This window comes from Pundamilia nyererei, unplaced genomic scaffold (assembly GCF_000239375.1).
Source record: "Pundamilia nyererei isolate P.nyererei 1_Seehausen unplaced genomic scaffold, PunNye1.0 scaffold00082, whole genome shotgun sequence".
NCBI classification, from domain to species: domain Eukaryota; kingdom Metazoa; phylum Chordata; class Actinopteri; order Cichliformes; family Cichlidae; genus Pundamilia; species Pundamilia nyererei.
The window spans coordinates 2,733,674-2,741,114 of NW_005187483.1; the positions used below are offsets into that span (position 1 = coordinate 2,733,674).

Consider the following 7,441-nt stretch of genomic DNA (forward strand, 5'->3'; position numbering starts at 1 on the left):
TTTTTTTTTAATTTAAAAGAGCCCTTTATACCACCAGCATGAGTTCAGATGAAAAGTTGTTTACAAGTTTGGCCAGAACGAGGGATGGCTGATCGCACGTGGTGGAAGTGGTGGTTTGGGTGTTAAGATAAAAAGATACTTATAGATACATTTACACCCACAAGGCTGTAGATGCCCACCCTCTGTCTCCTGGCAAGAAAAAGTGTGACACGATGCGCAGTTAAGGGAGAGAATACCGGCTTTGTGTGAGAGCATATGCTTCAGGAGAGCACAAAACACGGACAAAAGTAAAAAGAGATCAACAGTATTAAAAGCCTCCCTCAAGCCTATTCCTGTGGCTCAGAAGTCAGTGACATCTCAGGAGAAATAAGAGACGGTATGAGGTTAGTTTGTCAGTTGACTGGAGACAAAAATGGACAGAAGTACAATAAGCTCCGTAAGAATATTTAGAAGTGTTAGAGACTGAAGAGCCAGGGACTTGAGATTTAATAACAATTTTAAGAAAAGAAAAATTGAGACATGAGTAGTACTTCGAGGGCTGTAATTAATTTCCAATAATTATTTGTCTGCTGTAGATATGACTACTACTAATGACATACTTTAAAATATGAAAATGTAAAAATAAGAAATATGTTTACAAAATAATAATTGTTAATTTAATTTTCCATTTAACAAACTTGTGCATAACTTTATCCTCTCATTATTGTTTCTTTCCTCAAACACAAATATTATTAGAAGAATGAGACTGATATTAACATTTCCAAAGTATATAAGAATTCAGCTATGTGGTCTAAAACATCAACTGGCTTTTCTGTGACAACGTGATGTCTGTGATGTCTAAAACATAGTAGCACTGTGTAACAGTCTGTGCTACATAGGGGAAGCTGTCAAGGAGTAGCACTGTTTGTACTGACTGATTTGTTAAAACTTGTTTTTATAAAAGCTTTGTTTTGTTTTATTTTGTTAGTTTGCATTTTCAGTTTTTAAATATTGTTTTTAATCTGTTTAATTTCAGTAGCTTGATTAGTATTCAGTGTAAAAGTATCAATACTTGTACACAATACTTATTGTGTTGACCAAATTGACAAAAGACCGAAACTAAAGACATCTCTTAAGTATGTCTCTCTTTTTAGTTTTACAAAGACATAATATAGTTTACTTTTTACTTTAGTAACCAAAAATCTGATATAACTTCAATTTTAGTAACTATGAAAATCCTGCTCTGATATGTGTAAGGAAGTCAGGCTTGACCTTGTGCAAACATACAGATGTAAGCTAAGATGAAACACTGCTCTTCTAATATAATCCCCAGAGCTGGTTTGCTTGTCTCAGTTTAGTTTTGGTACGTTTGAACCTTGGTTCTTATTTTCATAATAATAGCAAGCTGTACGTTTTAATTAGTTTCAAAAATCTCTGTCAGAACATGGTATGAAATGTTTAGGTGGAAACTAGCGAGCTAACTTCCTGTTAACTTCTAACTCCGTTAAATTTAATAAATTCTGTTTTCATGGATGCCTGGATGTTAAATTGTTACACCTGGTAAAGCAGCAACGCTGATGATTTTATTAAAGATGGAAGAATTTAGACCGTTTTTAACTCTCAGTGTTCGTTTGACTTTGGGACCTGAAGTGGATGGAGTTTTGGACCCAGATTACTCTGCGAAGCTCCTCACTATGGCAGCCGTAATGCTCTGACAATCAATCAAGTCAGTAAGCACAACCAGAATTCATACAGTCTCGTTTTTTGAGAAAATTAAAGGATTTTAAGTGTGCCTTATAGTGTGGAAAATACGTTATACAGAAGAAAAGAATATATCATGATATATATCGTTACCGCACATGCTTCAAATTATACCGCAATATGGATTTTAGGCCATATTGCCCAGCCCTAGCTCTTAGGCACATACATCACAGGCCTCTCAGGTCAGCCCAAATGGTAAGAGGCCCTGGGGCAGAAACACTAGAGATTAGATATTTTTGTTGTCCGAGGGAGCATTTAAGGATCCCGCAGCAGGAGTTGGAAAACAATCCCGAGAGAGACATCTGCACTAACTCGCTTAGCTGCACTCCTACTATGACATGCTGTGAAAAAGCAGAGCAGAATGGAGAGATGGATCGAGTTTCACAACACTTCTAAAACTCAAATGCAAATCAAATAGGCTATATTGTCGCCCAGGTCCAGAATGGTGATTTGTCTTTATATCGCTCCAGTGCCAGTGACTCTGAGCGGACGCACAAATATTTAACAAGTCTGTTACCAACACCTTCCCCATGTTTATTATTCCGGTCATTTATTTTTCTTACTCTTGACATCTTTTTTTTCATCTTTGTGTTACAAATGATTGATCTCAGGCTGAACAGAACTTAGCACACTCACTAACCACACTTCCAAAAATAAAGCGTTAAAAAAAATCTATCCATCTATCTTCTTAACTGCCTTTTCAGTTCAGGGTCACAGGAGGGCTGTAATCTATCCTAGAAGCAAGGTACAACCTGGACTGTTAAAACTGAAAGACAGACAACCATTCACACCAACAGGCAAGTTTAGCCACCAATTAACCTAACATGTATGTGTTTGGACTATAGGAGGAAGCCAGAGTACCAAGAAAAAACCTACACAGGCACAGGGAGAACATGCAAGCTCTACAGACAAAGACTCCAGCCAGCTTGTGGATTAGACACCAAGACGTTCTTGTTGTGAGGAGACGGAGATAACTGCTGCACCTCTGTAGTGCTGTGCAGAGCAACACATAAACACGAGATACAACTTGTTAAATTTAAAAAAAAAAAGTTTGTGTCCTTTTCTTTAAAAAAAAAAATAAAATCCTAAGACTTGAGCCATATTCATGCTCTTTTGTAGCACTACTGCATTTAAAATAGGAGTAGACATGCACAGGCTTTGAGATGCAAAGATACATTTTGAATGTATCATAGTGTTTACCGAGTATGGCTGGCCAATTTTGTTTTGCTATAAAATATGTATGAGGGGTGTCAAAAAGTTGCAAAACTTTCTTTTTTTACAAAGACATCTTTTCTATATGATAACAATTTATTTTTGATCAGAGAACTTTCATTTATTTTAAATTCCTCTCGAAACACCACATTCAAAGTTCAAACAACATTTCTTTTTGCCACTGTTAACAAAAATACTTGTAATAGTGACCACAACTTCCTGTTGCTATGGTCACTTTTAACATGGCAACTAAGTTACCTATTCAGAACAGTTTCAGATCACTGACCAAGACATTAACATCTCAAAGACAGCTGACCCTCCAGAGCATTTACTGGAAGTGACTTAAAACAATGGACTCAAATGTGCCAACATATTCATAAGACTATGATGGCAAAGACAGAATCTGTCCTACCTTAAGCTGAAGCAGCAACAGGGTTTGTCAGGTGAAGACCACTGGAGAATGGACGCTCAGCGCTGTCTTGAAAGAATCAAAAATACTTGTTAGGACCATTAAGTAAGATGAGATCAAATGTAAAAAATATCAACAAATATGACACAAAGTCTTGGTACTGTCAAATTATCACTACAAAATATGTTTCTTAGCGACATGAGCCAGAAAGAAAAGCTTTAACTTTACCTATAATTAAGTGACACCAAGACTGAGTTAGTGAAGAGATAAGGTTAAAATGAATTTTCTAGACAGGACAGCAGCTACATCACTTATTCATAAATTTTTCCATAGCATAGCTGTGCACTGCTGACCAAGACCTTGAGATCAACCCCGAAGGCACCCCCCAAAGCTACCTACAGAACTGTCCTTGGGTGCATAAAGAAATCCTTTAACATTACATTTCAAACAATACATGCATGCGCATGGGCGTCTGTGTGTAGGCAGGTGTGCAAAGCAGGTCATGCCACGCACAGGCTTCTTTTATGGCTGTGTAAACTGAATGTGGCACATCTCCCCTTCCAGCAAGGAACAGTTGTCACCCCAACGATGAAATGAGAGCAAAGGAGAAAGCCTTCAAGGAATGAAAGCGTGGCATCTTCACTGTGATTAGGTATTCACTAACAGACAAGTCAAATCAGTGGTAATAGGAAGACATCAATGCAGTGAGTGAAGACAAATGAGACAGGAGAGGGATAAGATGTGAGAGGAAGAGAAATCCTCTAACTAAGAGCTCAATTGATTGCAGTGAACGAACACTATATTCTTTTTACCATGATATAAGCAAACTGTATACAGCTGGACATTACTGTTTTAATGAAGGTAATCCAATTCATTACCAACTGTCGCTGAATAGCCCTGTACACATGCAGCCACTTGAAATGTGGATCAGCTCATGTAAGATGACACACATATAGGCTTCTCTCACGTAGTCCCAGTCAGAGGGTGAAAACTGTCTCACTTTATTTTTTTCATTTTTCCTTTACCCTAATATGCATAGCAAGAAGGCTGCAAGTAGTATTCTTCTAAAATCAATTAAAGTTTTATGTTTGTCTGGATATTCGTGCAGAAAACACTTGTGATTCCAATTCCAAATGACTAAATTTATTCTTAAATGCTCATAATAAGCCAGACAGCTGCAGATGCATCTGCCAGTTTATTTAATAATGTAAAATTATTAAAGATGGTATGTCAAAAAGCACTGCCAAGTCTGCTGAAGTAATCCATATTCTATCTAAATGCGCATTTTATTATCTCTTTTAATTATGTCCTTGGGTGGCTGTAGCTCAGGCGGTAGAGCAGGTCATCTACTGATCGGAAGGTTGGTGGTTCGATTCCTGGCTTCCCCCAGTCTGCATGCCAAATATCCTTGGGCAAGATATTAACCCCAAATTGCTCTCCGATGCATCCATCGGAGTATGAATGTGTGTGAATGTTACTTAGAAAGCACCTAGAACAATGTGCTTGTGCGAATGGGTGTGAATGGGTGAATGCACAGTGAATGCACAAGTTGTGTAAAGCACTTTGAGTGCTCAGAAGAGTAGAAAAGCGCTATATAAGAACCAGTCCATTTACCATTTTATAGTTAGAGATAGAATATGACATCAAATCTGTGACCAAATCTAACTTTGATCACAGCATCGTTTATCACTTTTAAAAATTCCCATGAAGTCACCTTTTCAGAAAAATTAATTTTTAGTTTATCAGCGTGAGCCAAGCCGTATCGTGATATAGTTTAGTTTGTCAATCAGTAGAGAAACGTGCAATCTGATGCAGACAGCACAAAAATCAAATTCTTATTAGAAAATATTTTGAAAAACTACTGAAAGTTACGGGGCCTCTTCAGATACTAATCTTCACTGCAGAGTAAAATTGAAGTTCTGCAACAGAAAGGAGTATATTGTTGCACTGATGTCAGATTTTTATTGAACGAGTCTCTAAGAGTACAAATGTTATTTATCTACTATCCTCCAATAGGTATTTTTTTTTGCTTCTTCTTTCTTCAGACAGTGGGTACAACAATAAAAACAATAATTAACAGTAATGGTAATAAGTTCAGGTGGAACATCACATCAATTGATTGCTATTGGCATGGTAATATAGTGCTGAGACTACAGTTACGATATCAATACGTCTGCCTGTTTGCGCTCATCCCACACAATCTTATTTAAAACCATACAGAAATATGATGAATGGTTAGAAATCCTTCCTGCAAGTATTGTATTTCTGAGGCTAATATTTTGTTCAATCTGGTAATACCACTGTACCCTGTCATGTGTCAGCATTTTTGAAAAACAATCTCCTTAAAAAAGCAGCAGCACAGGCCATCGGGGAGGAAGCTTATCACAGGGATTTATGCTCCCAGTAATTCTGCACACACGAAGTAAATGTATATCTACAGATTTATGGGACTGAGTCCTGCAGGAGTCTCCAGCCAGAGAGCGGGACTATCTTTCCACTAAACAAATCCAAAAAGAAAATCCATGCAAGAATAAACTGCAATTATATGTGCTATAAATATAATAATTTCACATAACATTAAATCATAATGAGAATAACTTTCACTATCATTTGGGGTTAGCAGTAGCCATATAATAAAGGCACACTGTGCTTCTAGAGCGGACGTTTTTTGTTTTTTTTTATTCCAGCATTTTCAAAGCTCTGTACACCCACATACATGTAGGTGAGCTCAGTTACTTTGATCAACCTCGGCTGGATCTCAAAGGCAAGTAATGCTCTGACTGCATAGATACCTGACCTGGACAGAGGAGGCTGTGATAGCTCTCTGTATAATGATGCTGAATTTAGTCGAGTTTATAGTAATTAAGCTGTTCTAGAAGCAAACCTAATGTCCACTGTTTATCAGTTGATTGGTGCTCTGATAATTGAACTCTTACTTAAAGAGACGCCCTAAGGTTTAATCTTGGCTCTGTATTTGTGTGTCCTTGTACTGAATTTGATCGTTTTTGTGTGCAAGTTTAACTAACTCTAAAGTTTGAATCTGCACTGCTTATTCATTGTGTGTCGGAGTGGGTGAGTAGCAGCAGTAGATTAGGGAATGTCTCAACATATCCTCTTAATTGAGATAAAATTATCATATTTAAAACTTAAGTCTTACCATTAATTATGTCTTATTTGAACAGTCTAGTAGGAACAGGGTTTGGTAGACACGTTGAATCTGCACTGGAGGAAGAATTAATGAAGTTAGTATAGAAAAACTGACTGGAGAGAAAGAGTCTTAAATAATATCAGCAGTTACTGAAGTTGCTCTACTTAATCATAAGTTGGTGGGACAGCCGTGAATTATTTTGATTTGATTATTGTTATTTAAATTTATTCTTATTTATTTGCTTTATTTGTTTATCTGACAGCTTTATTTGTGGGTTGGTAGTTTGCAGTTACAATATTATTTGTAAATAAGTTCATCAAGTAATGTCTACTTAAAGTGGCTTAACCAAACTCTGTTTCTTTGTCAGCCCAGTTGCAGTGCTGAAAAAACACTGGGGGTTGTTCCCAGTAACATGTCCTAGCTTTTTTTAATGGAGCAGCAAATTTTCCTTTCCCCACTCCATTTTCTCTCCAGCTTATGAATCATTTGCTTCAAGGTGTACGTTTATGAGTTATACTAGGAAGCCAAACCTATATGATTTGTTTCTTTCTCAGAGAAGCCCACAAGCCAGCATCATACACAAAGAGGAGCTAACACTATTAACAAGATAATGAACCTCTATGGGAGTTTTGGTAGCTGCACACGGCAGAACATAACAAAGGAATAAATTAATTTGTTCCACTTTCAGAAAGACGTATTTTGTCTGCTGTACACCATGACAGAATTCTTTCCATGGTTAAGAGAAAAAAAAAAAATCATAATATTTTACCCTCTCAAGGACACTCTCAAGAAGTCAGGGTCTACAATCAAGAGACATCTTCATAAATGTAAATGCAGAGAGTTTACAAAAAGGTGCAAACTGCTGGACTCACTCAAGAACAGGACACTATCTTGGACACTTTCCAAATGAAATAATTCACACAGACAAAAAG

At 37.0% G+C, this 7,441-nt stretch overlaps 1 protein-coding gene across 1 annotated transcript in view; it reads right to left on the reverse strand.

The window, feature by feature from the left end:
• Positions 1 to 7,441, reverse strand: part of gpat2 (glycerol-3-phosphate acyltransferase 2, mitochondrial) — a 174,874-nt gene that overhangs the window by 163,985 nt on the left and 3,448 nt on the right. The window contains exon 2 of the mRNA XM_005738287.1: positions 3,365 to 3,430. The gene's annotated coding sequence lies outside the window, so the exon portion shown is untranslated. The remainder of the gene's footprint in view (positions 1 to 3,364; positions 3,431 to 7,441) is intronic.